Source organism: Ascidia mentula, chromosome 9 (assembly GCF_947561715.1).
Source record: "Ascidia mentula chromosome 9, kaAscMent1.1, whole genome shotgun sequence".
Taxonomy (NCBI): Eukaryota; Metazoa; Chordata; class Ascidiacea; order Phlebobranchia; family Ascidiidae; genus Ascidia; species Ascidia mentula.
In genome coordinates, this window is record NC_138574.1 from 5,464,824 (window position 1) to 5,487,384 (window position 22,561).

At 37.4% G+C, this 22,561-nt stretch overlaps 2 pseudogenes; one reads left to right on the forward strand and one right to left on the reverse strand.

The window, feature by feature from the left end:
- Window positions 1–4,059: 4,059 nt before the first annotated feature.
- Window positions 4,060–4,649, reverse strand: LOC145913952 (uncharacterized; annotated as a pseudogene).
- Window positions 4,650–5,466: 817 nt separating this feature from the next.
- Window positions 5,467–6,705, forward strand: LOC145914404 (uncharacterized; annotated as a pseudogene).
- The last annotated feature ends 15,856 nt before the right edge of the window (window positions 6,706–22,561 follow it).

The following is a 22,561-nucleotide window of genomic DNA, read 5'->3' on the forward strand; positions in this document are numbered from 1 at the left end:
CAAACGCAAACGCAGTTAGTTAGTAATTGTCTGGTCTAGTTGGGTGGCAAAGTGAATAACATAAAATGTGTTAACGGTTTTTGACTAGTTACAATGAGGAAAAGGTCTGTCGTCGAGCCGGATGCCAGAAGACTGTGATAGTTCTGCAGGAAATCCTAACACCGTGTACGATTCCAAGCAACATAGTTTACATTCGAGTTAAAAAAACTTAATGTAATTCAATGTGTAATTCGCCGTTTTTAAATCGTTTTCCGTATTCAAATACGTTCCAGCATATCCCTATAATATATTAACGCACTTAACCGAATTCTAGACATTACCAGGAATGCTCGGAGGACATTAACATGGATTTTATGGATGATGAAGATTTCTGATAAGCGCAGTTGTTTGTGAAATGCAGGATATGAAACTAATTTTCATTCCCGACAAAAACATTGATATAAAATAATAGATGACAGACGGTTATATGCACACTTTTTACAATTTTATTTAAGCTTTAGGTTTACAGCAAAAGACGTGTCCTTTAATGTAACAAGGGTTGTACATTGCAGTAAAAGGTGGACAAGGACCAGTTGTGTTTCCCCAGCTTGGTAGCTTGTTATACAACACAGAGTAACGCTCACAAAGTCTAGTAGATTTGATTACATTGTCATCACCAATTGACATCCAGTCGCCCGCTAGATCTCTGAAAACAGTTCAGATAACAGTTCAAATTAATTGCTGTAATTTAATTAACATGCAAACCAATGTATGTGTTGGACATGTTGCAACAAATAGGATATCGACAAATTTAAAATATCCTACCTCATTAGAACTAATATCACTTACCTTTAAAACAAAGTTTTTAGAAGTTGTGCCACTATGTTACTGATAGTATATTATGATATATTACTATAAATTTTTAAAATACCCCCCTCCCATTATACGAGGTTATGTGCAGCATACGGAACCAAAAAACTTTCTTGTATTCTTAAGAGGTTTCGAAGGATTTCGCAAAATTGATTTCAATATTGCTAACATCTAGCAAGTTTGCTATCATTTATTGGAAACGACATACTTTACAGGTGTCCAATTGTCGCCAAAAGTGGTTTCAGTTACAAGAACTTTCTTGTTTTGGCAAATTTGTGTGCTGTTGCAAAGTTCCCATTTTTTTTCAACTTGCAAACAGCTCTGGCGCTATCCCAAGTCAAGTTATAGCCAAGGTGGTAATATTGTAGTTTGTATGATCCGTATGTTTGGATCTTCTGCAAAACTAAGAACATTTAAAGATTTATTTTGAAACAAAATGTATCCATGAAAAAAAAAATACAGTTAATTGCTCCACCAAAATACATTCCACTAAAGGACTACTTAAAGCCTTTTGTAAATTAGACTTTGTCTAAAGAAGCGATTCCTAACCTTTTATCTCAAATACTTTTTCCAACTAGTATTAAAATCTTTTAACTGGGAATTTAATTATTGCATTTTCGCTGTATCTGGTATACTTTTTTAACTTTTTAGGCCGCATTGCGTGATCAATTGGCAAATTAGGGTACGAAACACAGTGATACTGAATAAAATATTTCTCTTTCAGCTACTTTTGTATATTTCGGTGCCGACCACACCATAATTTCACACTGGTGGGAAAGTTCCCGCCAGTTAAGATCTTCTGGTCTAAAACAATCCAATTCCTGTTTAATTTTGTCACCGTATATTGGTTTCATGGAACACGGTGTAATGCAAATACTCTATTAAGCTTATGGGTGTACTTTAAACCACCAACACAAACTTACATCTATTGTTGTAACGCTTCCAAGAAACAGTAATAGGCTTTTGCTTCCATCCTGAATTGCTATTCGTCCCTGTTATTGTTAAATTTCGAAGACGAAAATATTAAACTTTAGTGAAGACTGTTTATTTGGTCTTGCTCTCGCATCCACGTGCTTTGCGACTTTAACTGCACATCTTTGATATGGCACAGTGACGTTTATGCTATCGGCAGTTGTACCAACATCGAATCTGGTTTTTCTCGTAAGAGTTCGACCTGTAGATAATAGACAAAAACATGTACTACTTTAACGTTTTGGCATAGGTCCATGGATTTATTTGATTAAAGGCGGTAATTATTCCTAACTTTCAAAAGTAATTGCTTGTTAGTGACCATTATTTGTATTCCAATGGTCTCTGCCTACATTACCTCAATCTAACTACACTTTTTATAATTTTTAAGAACAATTACTTATTCACGTACCTTGGTAAACGACGACAAAAAGACCAAGAACCCAAATACCGATAACAGCCAAAGACATTGCTATCTTGTAAACCGCCAGTGACTGGTAATGCATTGGTGCTGTCGATTGTGGGTGTAAATTAATCACAGCATAGCGGACTTCCACAATATTGTAATACTGTTCATCCCAGGATGGCAGAACAAACTTCTACTTTAAACCTGTTTGTTTGCATCGTGAAGCACCAAAGAAAATACTATCCTAAGCGAAATACAATTTGACATAAAAAGGTCACATTCAATCAGTATGCCAATCTACGGGAACGACGAGTCGAATTTGAGACCGCCCACTCAGTCCAAACAGTATTACGGAGTACATTGCATATTTGTCATCGTGTAACGTTGCCGCTTAACTATAAACCAGGAGGCAGAGTTAAAAATTATAAATGAAACAGATTGGATAGTGACGAGGGGCCGGTAAAAACTGCCATTGGTTATCTGAAACCGACCCTCTGGTGTGGCGATATTGCAAAAAATTTTTTATTTGTTTTACTGATTACAAAAACGACAAATGACAATTATTTTGCAAAAATCACATGATTGCGTCTTATATTGTGTTTTGTTTGACCGAAGAACAAGTTTTTGGCTTATTTTTAACATAACACTTTAAATTGCAATATTTGTATAACAACGGATGCGGTTGGTTGAAATGATGGTCAGATGAAAACCACTCCAAGTTGTGATCACTGTGTATTCATCTCAATACAGTTTGGTACAAACTTCCAGGAACAAGCAACGCTATGGTATCTAATAGTTCCATGGAAATTCACAAGCTACAAGGGTCGAAACAGAATGAATTTTCTCTTGGACAAATCGCTAATTACGTTCAATTTCACAATCAAATGTCTCATGTTAGTTGAAAGATACGTAAACAGGACTGTTGGAAATTACTTTGAGGGAAACACTTAGAAATTCTTTTCTGTTATTTTGTAACTTATCAACAATTTATCCTATAGTATAGAGCATGGGTTGCGCATGTGTCAACATGGGATTATGCGTTACAAACGAGCGGAAGTCCGTTTTGCCGTGAGGAAATTGCACAAACAATCGACAACGGCATTATGTCACCCATCACTGACGATTAACAAGATAGCAATGCGTTTGGCTGTGGTTGGGATTTTGCTTCTTGTCCATTTGACCACCATCTGTCAAGGTACGTAAACTGGAAGTAGTTGTTGGAATTATTACTTGGACTGAGAAAAGATTAACCACAGATGGTTTACAAATTTAAATACAAAATTGTTACTGCCAATGGTTTGAATGACCTGTTGCCCATAGTGGATTCTACCATTGTTTGTCTCTGCAACATGGTTTGTCTCTGCAAGACCTATGATATTATGGTGCCAAACTGAGGTGACAGTGAATGCACAGTCACCACTTCGAGGATTCGTTTTCATATGGCCAGCAGGTTACTAAAACCATGGGTAGACACAGGTTGTATCAACGAAATCCATTCAGGGGAATTACTGCAACTGCAACACGTTTACGAACCAACCTTAGAGCGTAATAATTTAGATCTAGTTAGAAAATTAACAAAACATCTTGCTAATCAAAACTACACTTAATGTAATTCAATAGAAAAAAAAACGTCAGAAATTTGACTGCAGGATTCAGCCTTTGCAGGTCTGTAACCGACAGATCTGTCTTTGCAAATCAATATAACATTTCTAGAGCTCCAAAAGGAGTAAAATACGAGGGAAGTGACGTAGAACTGCGATAAGGCGATAACGCACACAGAATACAGAAACAGTGACGGAAAAGAGGACAAATAGGATAGGAGAGCGCAAAGATGGTCATTTTATGCGGGGCAAAATCATAGCCTGAATGTTTATTGACGCCCTGAGATCGTTTAGCCATTTGTCTTCACAAATATGTAAAAGAACCATGGGAGGTTGTTGGACGAAAATTACCGTAAAACAATGTGCAATGTCTGGTTTGTTTTTCAAAAAGATGGGGTGTTTATTTCGATAGTGTTTTGCCAACGCCATCTTGCCCCTTTGGCACCTTTAAAACAACCTGCTCGGCATGTGGAATGGTATGAATTCCACCTCGTGCTTAAACGTTTTTTTGTTTGGCCAACATATTGTTCTTTGCATGTTGTGCAGGTAGCCACGTAGATACCATGACTCCTGCAAGTAAGTTTTTGTCGTAAAGGGATGGTGTGCTGGAAAGGGGTGGTGATACCAGTGGCAGAGTAAACCATTGTCTTGAAATTCTTTCGGGCGCCGCATATTGAACCTTTTCCGCAAGGCCGAGAATACCCATCAGTCTGTGTGTTTCCAAGTGCAAGGGCACTGTGGTTTGTCAAAATGGCGCCAAGTGTTTTTGGTCGCTTAAAAGTGACGGAAGCTGCAGGTTTAAGAGCTCTTTCCTTTGTGGAGAGTTATATCTCCCTTTGTGGAGAGTTGTAATATGTTTGGAAATGCAGTGGCCAATACTACCCTTTTACCTGTTGTTTGGGTATACAAGCATTTGTCGAATTGGGTAACAACATTTTCCAGACAGTACATTGTAAGATGGACAAGTAGGCCCCGGCCTGCGGCACTGTACCTGGTATGTGCTTGCAGTGCATGTTTCTTATGCGAGACTGACAAGGATGGTAAAATTATGGTTTTAGATCATTCTGACTACTATACCATAATGCGCAAGGAGCGAAGTTGTTTTGAAAAATCTCCACAGGGCCTGCGTCATAGACAACGACATGTTATACCACACAGCGGGACTAAAGTCCACCGGCAACGATTATCACCATGTCTCAGGCCCGTCATCGAAGTTTTTTACTGACAGTCGACCTGCCTTTGCCTATCCCTTATTCAAAACACACAAACTCGCACCTGAATAAATGCAACTGGCGAAGTGTCTGGATATACCGTCGCGACTCGTACATGCTCCGGGTAATACTACGCTGTCACGCATCACAGCACTTCTAGAGCACCTTTTAAAACCTGTTAGCGTGCTTTTCTGTCAAAGCACAGTGGACGAACTCTGCAAAGACAGCAAACACTTACTAGCACTCGAAAAGTGTAAATCGGAGTACTTATTACGTGGCCTCCCAAAAAATCTGGTAATCGTGGCTGCAGATGTACAGGCCCTTTACCCGAGCCTTGACCGAGGTTTAACAGAAAAAGGCAGTGGAACATGCACTGCAAGCACATACCAGGTACAGTGCCGCAGGCCGGGGCCTACTTGTCCATCTTACAATGTACTGTCTGGAAAATGTTGTTACCCAATTCGACAATTGCTTGTATACCCAAACATCAGCTATAATTACCATTGATAATCACTCGGTATCTGTGGCAAACATTGCTTTGCATTATATCATTCAACTATGCGCTATACCATTCATAAACACGCAATACTGATAAAAAGATTTATTGACGACATAATCTTGGTCTCTACAAGTCCAGGTGATGCCAAAGTAGTGCAGGGGAAACTCAAAAAGACATTTGCCAGATTCAACCTGTTGCTCACGTTTCGACAAGCGTGCACAGCCCAATCTGGAGGAGTCCTGGAATTCCTAGACGTCCTCCATGTGACTTCGGTTGACACTGAAAAAGGTTTCGTCACAAAAGACTTTGTGAAACCGACGGCCTTGGGAAGACGGTTCTTAAACGGGTTATCGCACTAACCCCCTTGTGTGTTTAAATCAATTGTTTTCGCAGAAGCAGTACGTATGCGCCGCCTAAACGAGGTAGACAGGGACTTCATGCACAGCCCTGAACGGTTGAAGCAGAAATGTCTACGATCTCATTTCCCCAAGAAGATGACATCAGATGTCGTAGTAACAGCGGCCAACTGGAAACAACGGTTTGGCTCCGCAACACGATACAGAAGTCCCACAAAAGGGTAGTATGGGCCACTGCATTTCCAAACATATTACAACTCTCCACAAAGGAAAGAGCTCTTAAACCTGCAGCTTCCCAAAATCACTTGGCGCCATTTTGACAAACCACAGTGCCCTTGCACTTGGAAACACACAGACTGATGGGTATTCTCGGCCTTGCGGAAAAGGTGCAACCGAAAGAATTTCAAGACAATTGTTTACTCTGCCACTGGTATCACCACCCCTTTCCAGCACACCATCCCTTTACGACAAAAACTTACTTGCAGGAGTTATGGTATCTACGTGGCTACCTGCACAACATGCAAAGAACAATATGTTGGCCAAACAAAAAAACGTTTTAGCACGAGGTGGAATTCACATCGTTCCACATGCCGAGCAGGTTGTTTCAAAGATGCCAAGATGGCGTCCGGCAAGACACTATCGAAATAAACACCCCATCTTATTTAAAAACAAACCAGACATTGCACATTGTTTTACGGTAATTTTCGTCGAAGAACCTCCCATGGTTCTTTTAGATATTTGTGATGACAAAGAGCTAAACGACCGCAGGGCATCAATAACCATTCAGGCTATTAATTTGCCCCGCATAAAATGACCATCTTTGCGCTCTCCCATCCTTTTTCTCCGCTTTTCCGTCACTGTTTCTGTATTCTGTGTGCGTTATCGCCTTATCGCAGTTCTACGTCACTGCCCTTGCTCCCCCCCACCTTCGTTTGCGTTTGGCTACTTACAGTTTTAGTGAAGTCTCTCTTCGCTTCTCTTGCTACCACAGCGGCTTGTCGCAGAAAACAGTTTTTATCGTTCTAATCGCTTTGTTTTTTTTTGTCGTGGCAGTCCCGAAAGTGTTTTTTAATTATTTAATTTAATTTTTTATTGCTATTCTGTTTTCAGACAGAAACTGAAGATGCCAATAGGCGAAAGTAATATTTCTTTAATAAAGATCTTATACTGATGTGATCGTCTTTTACTCCTTTTGGAGCTCTAGGAATGTTAATGTAATTCAATGCATAATTCGCAGTTTTTGATTCGTTTTCCATATATTCAAGTACGTTTCAGCATATCCCTATAACATATGAACGCTCTTCAAAGATTTCTAGGCATTACCAGGAATACTCTGCACACATTAGCGTGGATTTTATGGATGACGAAGATTTTTGATAAGCGCAGTTGTTTGTGAAATGCTTGGACATGAATCTGATTTTCATTCGCGATAAAAAACATAGATAAAAAATAATAGATGACAGGCGGTTATATGAACACTTTTTACATTTGCATTAAGCGATATGTTTGCAGCAAAACACGTGTCCCGTAACAAGGGTTGTACATTGCAGTAAAAGGTGGACAAGGACCAGTTGTGTTTCCCCAGCTTGGCAGCTTGTTCTTGCGCTGTTCCAAGTAATATTCTCTCCAAGGTAAATGTAACGAAGTTGATAATGCTTTCATTCTTTCTAAAATCGGATAAAATTTAAATAATGATAATGTATTACCTTGCAATGTGGCCAATATCAACAGGTGCTTAATTTGAAAAGCCTAGTTTTTAAATTTTAACTTTACAAAGCTTTTCTTAGGCAGTTGAACAACGAAAAATAACTGTATATGAACCAGAGAAAATCAAGAAAGACACTAATTTTTCAACAAAGACACCATTTCCTTACCAAGCTGTTTCGAAAGTTTTATGAAACATTGGACTAAACATTTATTCCTATTCATTGACTTACTGCTGTTTATGTAATTCTTCCATTTGACAGTAATGGAAGTTTGATTCCATCCAACAGAACTATTCACACGTTCTATGGTTGTATCGAAAGATAGTTGATTGACTTGTTAGATGTGTATGCCAAGCTGAAGTGAAGACAGAATGGTTGTAGACGCTCTCGCTTCCACATGTTTAGGAATTGAACTGAAGCATTTTTCAAAGGCTACTGTGACATTTATTGTATTTGCGGTTGTGCCAATATCGAAGATACTTTTTCCAGTATTTTGTCGACCTGACGAAAAACAAAACAATACCTCAAAAAATTATAACACTGATGATTTGGAAGTTTAGTGTTTAACCTCTTGGTGATATTATATATTTGTTGCGACCTATATACCAAAATTATGCCTCAATCTGGGTCTTAACAATATTATTTATGATCAATGGGAAATCCTATTTTATTAACGCATTTGACATAAGATCGCACGGGAGTTCTAATTGTTATTTTTTCCTAACCTGACTTTAATCGAAAACTCGACGCACACGGAAAGTTACATTATTTACATTGGAGAGAAACAAAGCGAACGAAGCGTTGTGAAAAGAAAGACGATGAAAGAAAAGTGAGGTCAGCGGACATTAAAGAAAGGTCGGTTACTGAAAGACGATAAAGGGCAGTCACATGGGAAAACTTAAAGTCTCTAAGCCACCAAATCACTTGAGCCAAACAGCTGTTAAACCATATCACACAAACGACAACAAAGACACAAATCACATGGAATGAATAGCTGTTGCCATCGCTACATTCTGAAATGAAACACGCTTGCCAAAACTACGTAAAATACCGTTACCCGTAACCCAGTTGAGAGAGAAACTCCGAGCAATGACAAACTGGCCATGCAACCTAAGTCCATAAATGCAACCATTGACATGTAACATAAATTATGCTACAATATTGTATAACTGCTGGTTAGTGTATTCCATCAAAGTTGAAACTAGCTCACCAAAATAAGTGTCCAAGAAGAGTTATCTCTAAACCACTTATTTCGAAACCAACCTTTTGGATTTAGCCGTTTATTGTAATTATATTTTTGTATCGATAAGACAGGGCGCTGTACAAACAATTTCTTTCTGTGGTGGAATTTCCCAACGACTTCATTAAGGTTTTAGTGAAAAATAACTATGATATCTCGATTTGATAACAATAGAGGTGTCGCCAAGCTGACACACGGCCTTGAACCGAAAAATATGGGGAAAACACTGCTTTAAAGTACAGTCCATTTAATAGTTCGATTGGTTGACAGTATTTTCGTCACAGTGTCATTCTTACGTAACCATTACTTAAGATTATCTGCAAACCATACCCTGGAAAACTGACTTCAAGACAATAACAAGAAATATTGCGATAAAAAGCGAACTCATGTCTATTTAGTGAAGCTGACAGAAACTGGTGTTGCCAAAAAGTTGCCTGTACAATGGTTGCGCAGACTTCCTGTTTATGAGAGTTCTCGAGGAAATGACCGTCCAATAGCAGTTATTTCCTCATCAAAATTTTATGGTTGCTTATTAAGACACACTGCAAATCGTAATTGCGCAGTTTTTGTCAAATAACCCCATGTCAAGCTATTGCACACTTGTGAAGACAAATGGTTTTACAAAATAAAAACAACCAATTTGATCAGTAACCTTGTATTACAACGCTTATAAATGTTTTGCGTCGTGTTGGCCTTCAACGACTAATAACCGTTGTTACGCAATCACGATTTGCAGTGTAAGTGTGGTGATATACTGCGGTCTTCATGTTTCGTGTTGAAGCTATAATTTATCGCAAAACGCTCAAGCAATGGATTTCGTAGATATCACCATTTTGGTATTTAAATCCACTGAATATACAAGAAAAGTGCCTCATAAGAAGTCCAATGCCGTGTCTTGGATAAACATTTAACATACTTTCTCGAACATAACAAAATCACTTTTTTATAAGTTGCTGGGACAAATAATGTGGCTGCAAAGAACACTCGAAACATAACTCAAGGAAGTTCGTTGACACGAGACTGAATGTTATAGGAAGTCATCTTCAAACCCACGCATTGAAATATCTGTAGTGAAAACAACGATGGTGGCTCCTGTATGGTTACTACTTGTTACAGTGGGGAGAGAACGAAGTCGAACACATGATCTTTCTCGGTTGACATGTACATAATATTTGTTGAAGTAAGTGTACCTTAATACGTCAATGTTAACCTATGGCCGTAATAAGTTGCAATAAAATCACTTCGCCGTCTACTGTGCCTGAATCTGCAGACTATACATATGTAAATACATACATATATAAGTTTTCAATTCTGTTTTACAAAGATGCAATCAACATAATTTTACACACCGATGCTTATGACTTTATCTTTAGGGGTATTGGGTTACCATGTAGAAAACAACCGCAAAGTTTGATGAGGAAATCACTGCTATTAGACAGTCATTTTATAGTAACTCTCATAAACAGGAAGTCTGTGTAACCATGGTATAGACAACGTTTTAGCAAAACTAGTTGCTGTCATCTTCACCAAGTAGACATGCTGAGTTGTCTTGTAATCGCAATATTTCTTGTTATTGCTTTGGAGTCAGTTTGTCAAGGTATGGTTTACAGGTAATGTTAAATAATATATCAGAATGAAGTTGTAAAAAAATACTATGTGAACGAATCGAACTATTAAATGGACTTTACTTTAAAGCAGTGTTTCCTCATATGTCTCGGTTCACTGCCGTGTGTCAGCTTGACACCTCTATTGTTATCAAATCAAGATGTTATTTTTCACTCAAAACTTTATGTGGTTGATAGGAAACACTCCATCAGAAAAAAGGATTAATTGTGCAGCGCCCTGCCTAATAAACACAAAAACATAATTATAATAATCGGCTACAGTTATGCGATCCAAAATGGTGAGTTTAGTAGATTAGAGTTATCTCTTCTTGGACAGTACGTTTGGTGAGCTAGTTTCAACTTTGATGGGATACAATTAAACAGCAGTTTTCCTTTTATATCATATATAAAACCACAAAGAGTTTCAACACCAAATCATTTTCATTTGTATCGTAATTTTGTAAGACATCGCGCTCTTTTTCGACAGGTCGATATAACTATGGAGAAAGTACCTTCGATATTGGCACAACCGCAAATGCAATAAACGTCACAGTGGCCTTTGAAGCATGTTTTGCTTCAATTCCTAAACATGTGGATGCGAAAGTGTCGACAACCTTACTGTCTTCACTTCAGCTTGGCATACACATATACCAAATCAATCAACTGTCTTTCGATACCACCATAGAACGTCTGAATAGTTCTGATGGATGGAATCAAACTTCTATTACTGTCAAATGGAAGAATTATATAAACAGCAGTAAGTCTGTATATGACGTCACATTTCTCGTATGTTATGTTGTGTTTACGTGGCATCTGTATTTTTATTAACGTCGAGTAATACGCCACGAACCCATTTCAACATACGGCGGATAACACGCTGTTTATTGTATGCACGGAAGACAGCTAATTATCCGGCTATTCAAATTACGTGACCCTTCCATCAACACAGCTGTCATTTCAAATGAGTCACGTATCAGTCCGAACCCAAACGACCCTGTATGCGTTTTCTATATAAGCCACACCACTTTGGGTAAAACATGGGGAGAGAAATATAGAGTCACGGAGTGTCGCATAGAGTCATTCTAAGTCAAGACATTAAGTCGATAATTTTCAAGCCAAACAGACATACATTTTAGTACACGTGATTTGTAACGTTTTATTGTAATATTCGTGCGACTGTTATTTATGCATTAAACCGACAGATTGACTTTGGGTTAGATAGTAGCCTTTTTATCAGGAGTCAGATATACGGCAGTGTTAGTATTTTGTGTAGACGTTTTAAAGAACGCCCTACATAAATTTGGTGCCACCCAACGACGTGATATTTGAATGGGCATTTAAACCTTCTGATTAATAATCTGCGCAAATTATAGAACTAACTGCAAATATGGGTAATTCCTTGTGTCTAAAAATTAACATTTGTACTAACCATAGATTTTTAACCATGTCAAACAAGTTTTTCAGACATTTCTCGATGTTCTCCATCAAGGACAAAGCTCGAAACAAACATTTCGAACAATAATAAGGTATGACGTTTGTTTTTCCCTTTGATTTTATGCGCCTGATTGTGTAAGAAAATGCCAAACTGCTGTTAAGTATGTTTTGTCAAATGTCTAACCGTTTTTATAGTTATAAGCATAAGCCTGACCGTAGTGGTTATGTCAATCTCATTTTCGTTGATATTATAATGTTGTAATAACGCTTGCATCTCAATAAGTTTACGTCACACGCGAATTCACCTTGAGAAGTGTTTTTTAGATTTAATTAAATCATGTCCGAAACGTTAGATTATTTTCTTTAACATACGTCACTGCTGGCAACTTAGGGTTGATTGTGGAAAAATGGTTATAACATTGTCTGCTTAGAAAGTCCTCACGGAGGCATGACGTCAGCTAAGGGGCCTGACACGTTATTTCTTACATTGCGCAAACGAGGTCGCCCAGCCTGCATGCATTTTTTACTCATTTTATTTTGTCCCTCATTAGGAGAAACCCTCGTGCTAGTTTAGGGGTTGTTATGGCTATTCGAAGCAAGAGATTACTAATTAACAGCTTTCATGTATGATTTTTCGGCCCATTTATTAATTGACATGAGCTTAATGCAAATCTAAATCACCACCGTTTACGTCTGTAAACACAAACATTTCATTCATGTGAGGTAGCTGTAACGATATATCGATTTGCAACGAACCGCCTGACTTTACCTTGTGTCCCTTGTAAGTAACTGCCAGAATCGTTGAAGGAAATTGTATAACAGTTATTCTAGATTCGACATGGCTACGTGTTTCCAAAACGTTAATGTTATTTAATTTTTGAACTTGCTGTAGGAAAATAGCAGGAGAAATGCACAAAATGACGCGAAATTGGTGTTATAATGCAATAGCATTTGGGCAAGCGCGACATCTCGCGACCGTGTCCCCTCGACACAGACTGAATCTTTTTTTATTCACCGAGCAAAGACTCGAAGAGCATATAATTGCTAGTCGCAAGGCACATTAACACGCCACATTTTTCGCAAGTGATCAGACGTTACAAACTTGATTACTGAGCACTGAAGCCAGGCTTGGGAGCCGTAGGTGAAAAAATAATTCGCAGTGATTAACCTACGAAGTTCCAAATGCACTGGTAAAATTAAAAAAGCGACTTATTTTACAGACCGCAGAAGGCATTCATCACTCTCTAAATACTGCGTGTCTATACAATGCAATGTGGGAGATTTGTGCATACGGCCAAGGCGCAAGTTACATTTCACATTTGCAAATCCTTTTTAGCCCACACTGACCGTCAAACTTTGCCAACTCTGCTCAGTACAAAAGCTTGTTCGTTTAACTAATTGGAATTTTTGAACACGCGCCTCATGTCGAACCTATCTGTATTGGTATGCACGACCTTAACGGACAGTATAGTTACTTACAAGTTATGATAATCGTGTTGAATAATTTTTTCGCTGTGACGATATTAGCGCTATAGTGACCTCACATGGCAGCATTAAAGTCCTTATATGACTCGTAAACACGAGCAATTCAATGTCACTCATTCATGTCCCCTGCGCGTCAAAGTAAACAACAGCGACTCTTGATGTACATTATTATATCCTTGTTTGTGTGTTATAACTTTTATCTGTTATGTTTTGTGTTAACATTAGGCCTAGATATAACGGCAGGATGTTCGAGTTTTTTTTTGACAGATACGAGCAGATCATTATACGTTGATGATTACGTTCGAGTGTTCACAGCATGGACATCTCAATATGTACGTTTGACAACTCAACAATTTCCGACGGTTTCCGGAGTTCGATTGACGCATATTTCGACGGCGTATGCAAACTTTCAACTTTCAACGATCACCACCGTCTATACTCGTGCGGGAGTAACAACTGCGATCTATATACGAGTACAACCAGGAGTTGAACAAGGAAATCACATCAAAAGATATGGACAATTCGCAACAAGAACAAATATTCAATCTATCAAAGGACAACATTAATGTTGAGGAACCATAAACACTCCGGAAAACATTTACGAGGACGGGAGTTTTTATGTATATGACGTCACATTTCTCGTATGTTATGTTGTGTTTACGTGGCATCTGTATTTTTATTAACGTCGAGTAATACGCCACGAACCCATTTCAACATACGGCGGATAACACGCTGTTTATTGTATGCACGGAAGACAGCTAATTATCCGGCTATTCAAATTACGTGACCCTTCCATCAACACAGCTGTCATTTCAAATGAGTCACGTATCAGTCCGAACCCAAACGACCCTGTATGCGTTTTCTATATAAGCCACACCACTTTGGGTAAAACATGGGGAGAGAAATATAGAGTCACGGAGTGTCGCATAGAGTCATTCTAAGTCAAGACATTAAGTCGATAATTTTCAAGCCAAACAGACATACATTTTAGTACACGTGATTTGTAACGTTTTATTGTAATATTCGTGCGACTGTTATTTATGCATTAAACCGACAGATTGACTTTGGGTTAGATAGTAGCCTTTTTATCAGGAGTCAGATATACGGCAGTGTTAGTATTTTGTGTAGACGTTTTAAAGAACGCCCTACAAGTCTATGAATAGTAATAAATGATGTGTAATGCTTCAAAATACTTTGTATACAGCTTGGTAAGGAAATGGGGTTGAAAAAATAATATGAATTGATCCCGTTACTCACACCTAAGTCGATTATCTTTCTTTGCAGGTTTTCTCAGGTGTATATAGTTATTTTCATCAACTGCCTAAATGTAAGATAAACTTTAAAAAGTGTAAAATTAAAAAACTCAGCTTCTCGAATTAAATTATGTCAAAGTCAACATCTGTTTATACAACTATTTATTTTTTTGTCAGATGTTAGAAAGAACGAAAGCAACGTACTTTACAATCTTCGTTACTTTTACCTTGGAAAGAATATTACTTGGGACAGCGCAAGAACTCATTGCAAAAAAAATAGGAATAGAGATCTTTGCAATAGAACCCAAATTTGCAAAAGTCAGAAAATTTTTTCAACAGGAACCACTTGGGGAATTAATTGGACCCCTATAAAGCACGTGGTTTCACTTTCACTTTGACAATAGACCGATTAATTACATTGATTACTTATATAACTACAAACATATTTGTAATTTACATCGTTACTTCTGTTTGGCGGTGGACCGTAGTTTCAAATGAACAGTGATTTTCAAATGTTTCATTTAAGACTATCCATAAAATGGTGTTCTTAATTTAGAATTTTACAGTTACATCCAAAAATTTTGGGTCATATATTTATTTCAACAATTTAAATCCGATTGCACCTACTTGCAGAGACCAAGTGGGCGAATGGATGTCAATTGGTGATGACAACATGGTGAACTCAACAAGACTTTGTGAGCGTTACTCTGTGTTGTATAACAAGCTACCAAGCTGGGGAAACACAACAAGTCCTTGTCCACCTTTTACTGCAATGTACAACCCTTGTTACGTTAAAGGACACGTGTTTTGTTGTAAACCTGTAACTTAAATTCCAGTGTAAAAAGTGTGCATATAACCGCCTGTCATCTCTTATTTTGTATAAATGTTTTTTTATTGCGAATGCAAATTATATCCAAGCATATTGACCGCGAATTATACAGTGAAATATATTAAGTGTGTTAAACTCAAATGTAAGATGTTGCTTGGAATCGTGGAATTTTTATTGGGACTTATGCACGAAATTAAGATTGTGTATGGCAAACACTATGGGTTGGATCACTGAACTTAGTAAATTATCTTTGTGTCTGTGTTACCTTATTGATAAATTGTGCCAATATCATGCAAAACTAAGCTGTTTGAGTTTATGAACATACAAATTTGGTGGATTTTTATTGTACGTGAAAGTTTGTGACAATTGCCTTGTCAAATACATGACCACAGAGTCGACCAAGAACATGACAGACTTTCGCGTGTGGCAGTTGGAAGGTTACCAGTTCAGGCATATAGTCATAAAAATTCAAAACTCTACAACAAAAACAACAGGTTGAATTAATTTTATTTGCAATTCAGTCCAAAGGGATGGATTGAGAAACGTATACTTGCCCAGAAACATTCAAGAAGTTGGGCAAGTATGTCCTCGGAAAGCAAGCAACGTATTACCTCGCAAAACAAAAAAAATACAAATTCAACTTACAGATGGTGCAAATTACCATTTAAATACTGAGTGATACATTTAAATAGTGTTTAATATTTGATTCTAAACTACTCTTTTGGTTAAAGTATATAATTTTACATCCAACACAGGCTGAAAATTTAGGTTTTTAGCAGAGCGAATTTGCACAACAAATTATTCTTATTCACATTGAAAACATCTGAATTTACTGAGCAGGTCTACAACAAAACACATGTCCTTTAACGTAACAAGGGTTGTACATTGCAGTAAAAGGTGGACAAGGACCAGTTGTGTTTCCCCAGCTTGGTAGCTTGTTATACAACACAGAGTAACGCTCACAAAGTCTTGTTGAGTTCACTATGTTGTCATCACCAATCGACATCCAGTCGCCCGCTTGGTTTCTGCAAAGAGTTCATATTCAAATTAGATGTTGTGGTTAAATGAAAATCCAAACTCCTGTATGCGATGCGAACTGACAAACGCATTGGCTAAGTCAACCCCAAAAAATTCGATAAAAAAATACCAGAAATACGTACACCAACAGTAATAAGCACATTTTACAACATAATTTTTCAGATTTGTTGGGATGCCCACATTACAATTCGATGGATAACAAAGTTAACCAGGCACAAACTGAATACAAATTGAAATCATAATCACACGACATACCCTATAGGTGTCCAATTGTTGCCAAATGTGGTTTCAGTTACAAGAACTTCCTTGTTTTGGCAAATTTGTGTGGTGTTGCAAAGATCCCCTTTTGATTGCAACTTGTTGCAAACAACCCTGGCGCTTTCCCACGTCAAGTTCTCGCCAAGGTAATAATAGTTAATATAGTAAGGCCCAAACGTATTCCTCTTTTCAACCGAGAAAAATATAAAGATGGTTTTTGAAAGTTAAAGACAAAGTTCAATGTAGTCTGTAGTGAAAATGTACTATATTGTGTAATGCATTTTTTATCGCTTTGATTTGTTTCAACCAACATTCTTTCATCTACGCACGGCACTATAAAAATCGACTCCTCGCGTATATAAAACGCGAACAAACTTACTGTGATTGACGTAACGCTTCCAAGAAACAGCAACAGACGTTTGATTCCATCCTAAAGTACTGTTCATCCTCACAATAGTGGCATCGAAAGAAAGTACGTTACTTTTATAGACATGAATGGTAAACTTTATTGCTGACTTTGCAGTTGTTCTTGCTATTGCATATATGTACTTTGCCGCTTTATTATAACATTTTTCATAAGCCACAGTTACGTTGATACTATTAGCAGTTGTTCCGAGATCAAAGATACTTTTTCTCAAACGACGTCGGCCTGTTGAAACAACAAGGAAAACCATGAGGAGATCTGGATTAGATTTATTGACAGTTTTCCGATCGTTCAACCCCTTGCTGTTTAGATGTTTTTGTTTACGAATATATTGGTGATATAATATGCCATAGCATAAATATGTATATTTAATTGGGATAAAACTTGTTTACGGATAATATGCCAAGGTTAGATAGCTTGGTAAGTTGTTTAAAAGTTTATTAGTAAGGTTTCGTGACACTGCATCACCAAAACCAAATAAAACGAAACACATTTAACAAAATCGTTACTAAAATACAACATACCTTGACAGACAGTCGGGAAAGTGACAACTAGTAAAAGACTTACTGCGATCAAACGCATGTTACCTTTCAAAACTGTCCCCAAAGAATAAATCTCTGTTTATAAGGTACCGTAATGTGCAGTGAATTCGTAAACGTAAAAATTCAAATACTTAGTTTCAACATTATTCAAGCTTTTAATTAGATCACACATCCTGGTTAGACCCAACTGTTTGTGATTAGCAAGTACTTTTTAGACGCAACTCAAAACATTTTGACAATGTAGCACTTTGTTGGGGAAAAACAACGTCTATTGACATGTTTAGAAAAGACTTGTCGGCAGTGGTACCCATACTACTAACCGTTTCGTAAGTTTTTGTGTGCTTATATTTATATCACATGAATAAGCTGAGTATTTTGTTACTTGTTTAATGTTGACAATGTCAAGTTGTAAAGACAAAACTAATCAAAGAACAACATCAAATGGGAAACTGTTAACACGAACGTCCTGCTTTCATCAGAGTTTCCTGTGATTGTGTGTTAACATACCGCGCTGCAGCTACGTATACGCACAGTAAGTTGCATGAATGCTGTAACAGGCTTGCAAAATATGAAAATGTGCAAATAACCCCGTGCAGTTAATGGACATGACACAAGCGCCGTAACTGCATGCAAAGTTCAAAAAAGCCAGTAGAAAAATAAGCAATGACATAAGTGTCACAAAAATGTTTAATTGATATAAATTTAAGCCATGGACATTAAGGCAGTAGAAACTAAATACAAAATATACACATTAATCTGCAAAACCAAAGTTGTAACTTACGGTGATGTTGTGTGTAAAGTGCATCGCCTGTATTGTTGAATATAAAAACAATAACATTACAAACATACGATAAGATTGCTTGAGTGGATTCTATTCTAGTGAAACATATTGTCTGTTGTCTGTTTACACTCAGGGTTTAACATCCATGACCGACATTCAGGACAGATATTTACTTTAAATTGTTTTCAGTTGTTTATGTACATGTCAGCCTGAGACAAATGAATTTGCGGAGCATGTCCGCAACAAAACACATGTCCTTTAACGTAACAAGTGTTGTACATTGCAGTAAAAGGTGGACAAGGACCAGTTGTGTTTCCCCAGCTTGGCAGCTTGTTATACAACACAGAGTAACGCTCACAAAGTCTTGTTGAGTTTACTATGTTGTCATCACCAATTGACATCCAGTCGCCCACTTGGTCTCTAAAAAGTGTTGTACATAGGTAAATCGAAAAAAAAACATTATTTCAAATACAAAGAAAGCATACATCAACCCACTTTAAAAGATAAAGAACGTTTGAAACAGAGATGTGTAGTTAAAATTTAATTGTGCATTATGACTGTAGTCATACCCGCAAAAAATGCTGTATCATTAGAATAATGTGATAACTGAGACTGAATGATATTTCTTCGTATATTTTACGCCAGGCAGTTAGCACATACCTGACAGGTGTCCAATTGTTGCCAAAAGTGGTTTCAGTAATAAGGACTTTCTTTTTTTGGCAAATTTGTGTGCTTTTGCAAAGATCCCTTGTCGGTTTTGCTTTGCAAACAGCCCTTGCACTTTCCCATGTCAAGTTCTTGGCAATATAGTACGAGTAGATTTTGTATGATCCATAGGTTTTGTTTTCCCTTAAACCTGCTAAAATCAATTATTATTTTCCGAATATTAAAGATTTAAATTATTGGGAAAAAATATGTTAGAGCCCTACTTGCCACATGTAGCCGCTATTTTTATGCATAGACTTCCTTTTAAGGCCGAGACTGCAGTAAAATACTCTCATACTTTAGCGTTCTTAATAAACAAAGACGTACTGCTGTTAAAGTAACGCTTCCAATAGACATCAATAGATGTTTGACTCCACCCTAAAGTGCTATTCGTTCTTGTTATAGTGGCTTCAAAAGACTGAAGGTGAACTTCGAAGACGTAGATGTCAAGTTTCAGTGATGACGATTTGGTCGTGTTTGCCCTCGCATCCACGTGCTTTGCGATTTGTCTGTAGCATCTTTGATAGGCTACAGTGACGTTGATGCTATTGGCCGTTGTACCAACGTCGAATGTGGTTATACGGCCTGTGGATGATGATTTTAATACTGTTATAATAAACTGGATGTAAATTACCATGCACTAAGGCAATGTATTTCAACCTGTTGGACTGTCCGCACTATTTCATTATGATAATTTGTTGTGTGTATTCCTCATCTTATCCAAAGCGTTCAGACCCGAACGTTATTTATGTTTAATACAAGGGTTAAGTGTGTTTAACTCGAATGCAAACTATGTTGATTGGAATTATACATTTTCCATTAGGATTTTTGCACGAAATTCACATTGTGTATGGAAAACACTATGTCTAATTGGTTTTGTATTTAATTCAAAGCGTGTGCAATATTTGTGTTTGGTAATCTGTTACTTGTTTATTAAAGCAAACGTCGAATATATGTGTGAAAGAATGCACAAAGTTTAGCTTTCACATGGGTTGGAAATTAAAACCGAATGATAAAATATACAACCGAGTAGTCTTTTTGAATTATTGACAGCATAAAATAACTTAATACCTCACCTTATGACAGAGTTGTGTGTTTACTTGTTTCATTTTACTGGAAAGTATATTTCGTCAAGGAAATGTTTAAACTGTAAATGAAGATCCTGTTAGTGGTGTCTTTACGAAGTCTTTTTAGGCAACATTACGAACCAATGTATGTTGCCGACCGGCTAACAAACTGCGAAAACTGCATCGCATCGCAATGCTGTGTGTGATGTTAATATGATTTATAATTATGCTTTATCGATTTTAAGTAGCTGGAATAACATTATGGTTAATTTTTTTGCTATCTTGTAAACCTTCAGTGACTGGTAATACATTGGTGTTGTCGATTGTTGGTGAAATTCAATCAAAGCAAAGCGGACTTCCACAATATTGTAATACTGTGCATCCCAGGATGGCAGAACAAACTTCCACTTTAAACCTGTTTGTTTGCATCGTGAAGCACCAAAGAAAATACTGTCCTAAGCGAAATACAATTTGACATAAAAAGGTCACATTCAATCAGTATGCCAATCTACGGGAACGACGAGTCGAATTTGAGACCGCCCACACAGTCCAAACAGTATTATTGAGTACACTGAATACTTGTCATCTTGTAACGTTGCCGCATAACTAAACCAGAAAACTTCGCAGAGTTAAATATTATAAATGAAACAGATTGCATAGTAACGAGGGGCCGATAAAAACTGCAATTGGTTATCTGAAACCGACCCTCTGGTGTGGCGATATTGCACAAAACATTTTATTTGTTGGCAGTTTTACTGATTACAAAAACGACAAATGAAAATTATTTTTATAAAAAATCACATTATTGCGTTTTGTATTGTATTTTGTTTGACTGAATAACAAGTTTTGGCATATTTTTAACATAGCCCTTTAAATTGCTATGTTTGTATAACAACGGATGCGGTTAAATGACGACCAGTTGAAAACCACTCCAAGTTGTGGTCACTGTGTAGTCATCTCAATACAGTTCGGTACAAACTTCCAGGAACAAGCAACGTTCTGGTATCTAATAGTTCCATGGAAATTCACAAGCTACCAGGGTCGAAACATAATGAATTTTCTCTCAGACAAATCGCTGGTTACGTTCAATTTCACAATCAAATGTCCCATGTGAGTTGAAAAATACTTGAACAGAACTGTTGGAAATTACTATAATGGAAAAACTTAGAAATGCTTTACTGTAATTTAGCTCATCAATAATTTATCCTATAGTATAGAGCATGAATTTCGCATGTGTCAACATGGGATTATGCGTTACAAACGAGCGGAAGTCGGTTTTTCCAGGATTAAATTGCACAAACAATCGACAACGCTATTATGTTACCCATCACTGACAATTAACAAGATAGCAATGCGTTTGGCTGTGGTTGGGATTTTGCTTCTTGTCCATTTGACCACCATCTGTCAAGGAACGTAAACTGGAAGTAGTTGTTGGAATTATTACTTGGACTGAGATAAGAATAACGACAGATGGTTTACAAGATTAAATACAAAATTGTTATTGCCAACGGTTTGACCTGCTGTCCAGAGCGGATTCTACCGTTATTTGTCTCCGGATGCTGGTACCTATAATGTTATGGTGCCAAAATGGAATTGCAATGACTGCACAGTCACTATTTGGAGGATTTGTTTTCATCTGGCCAGCAGGTAACCAAAACCATGGGTAGACACAAGTTGAACTGTCTGCGGTTCTATTGTCATGACTTGTTGCAACGAAATGCATTCAGGGTAATTACTGCAACTGCAAAACACGTTTACGAACCAACCTTAGAGCATAATATAATAATTTAGATCTAATTGGAAAATTAACAAAGCATGTAGGTAATCAAAACAGTAATTGGATCATCATCTTCAGGCCGAAAAACCACTTTCGACGTTGGTACAACGGCCAATAGCATCAACGTCACTGTAGCATATCAAAGATGCTTCAGACAAATCGCAAAGCACGTGGATGCGAGAGCAAACACGACCAAATCGTCATCACTGAAGCTTGACATCTACGTCTTCGAAGTTCACCTTCAGTCTTTTGAAGCCACTACAACAAGAACGAATAGTACTTAAGGGTGGAATCAAATATCTATCGACGTCCATTGGAATCGTTACTTTAACGGCAGTACGTCTGTGTTCGTTTTTTAAAGATGGAAGAGAGTATTTTAACCGGTGCAGTCACCTCCTTAAAAGGCGTTAATTCTATGCGTAAAAATAACGACTACATGTGGCCAAAGTAAAGCTTCAACATATTATTTCCCAATATTTCCAATCTTTAATGTTCTGAAAATAATAATTGATTTTAATAGGTTTGGG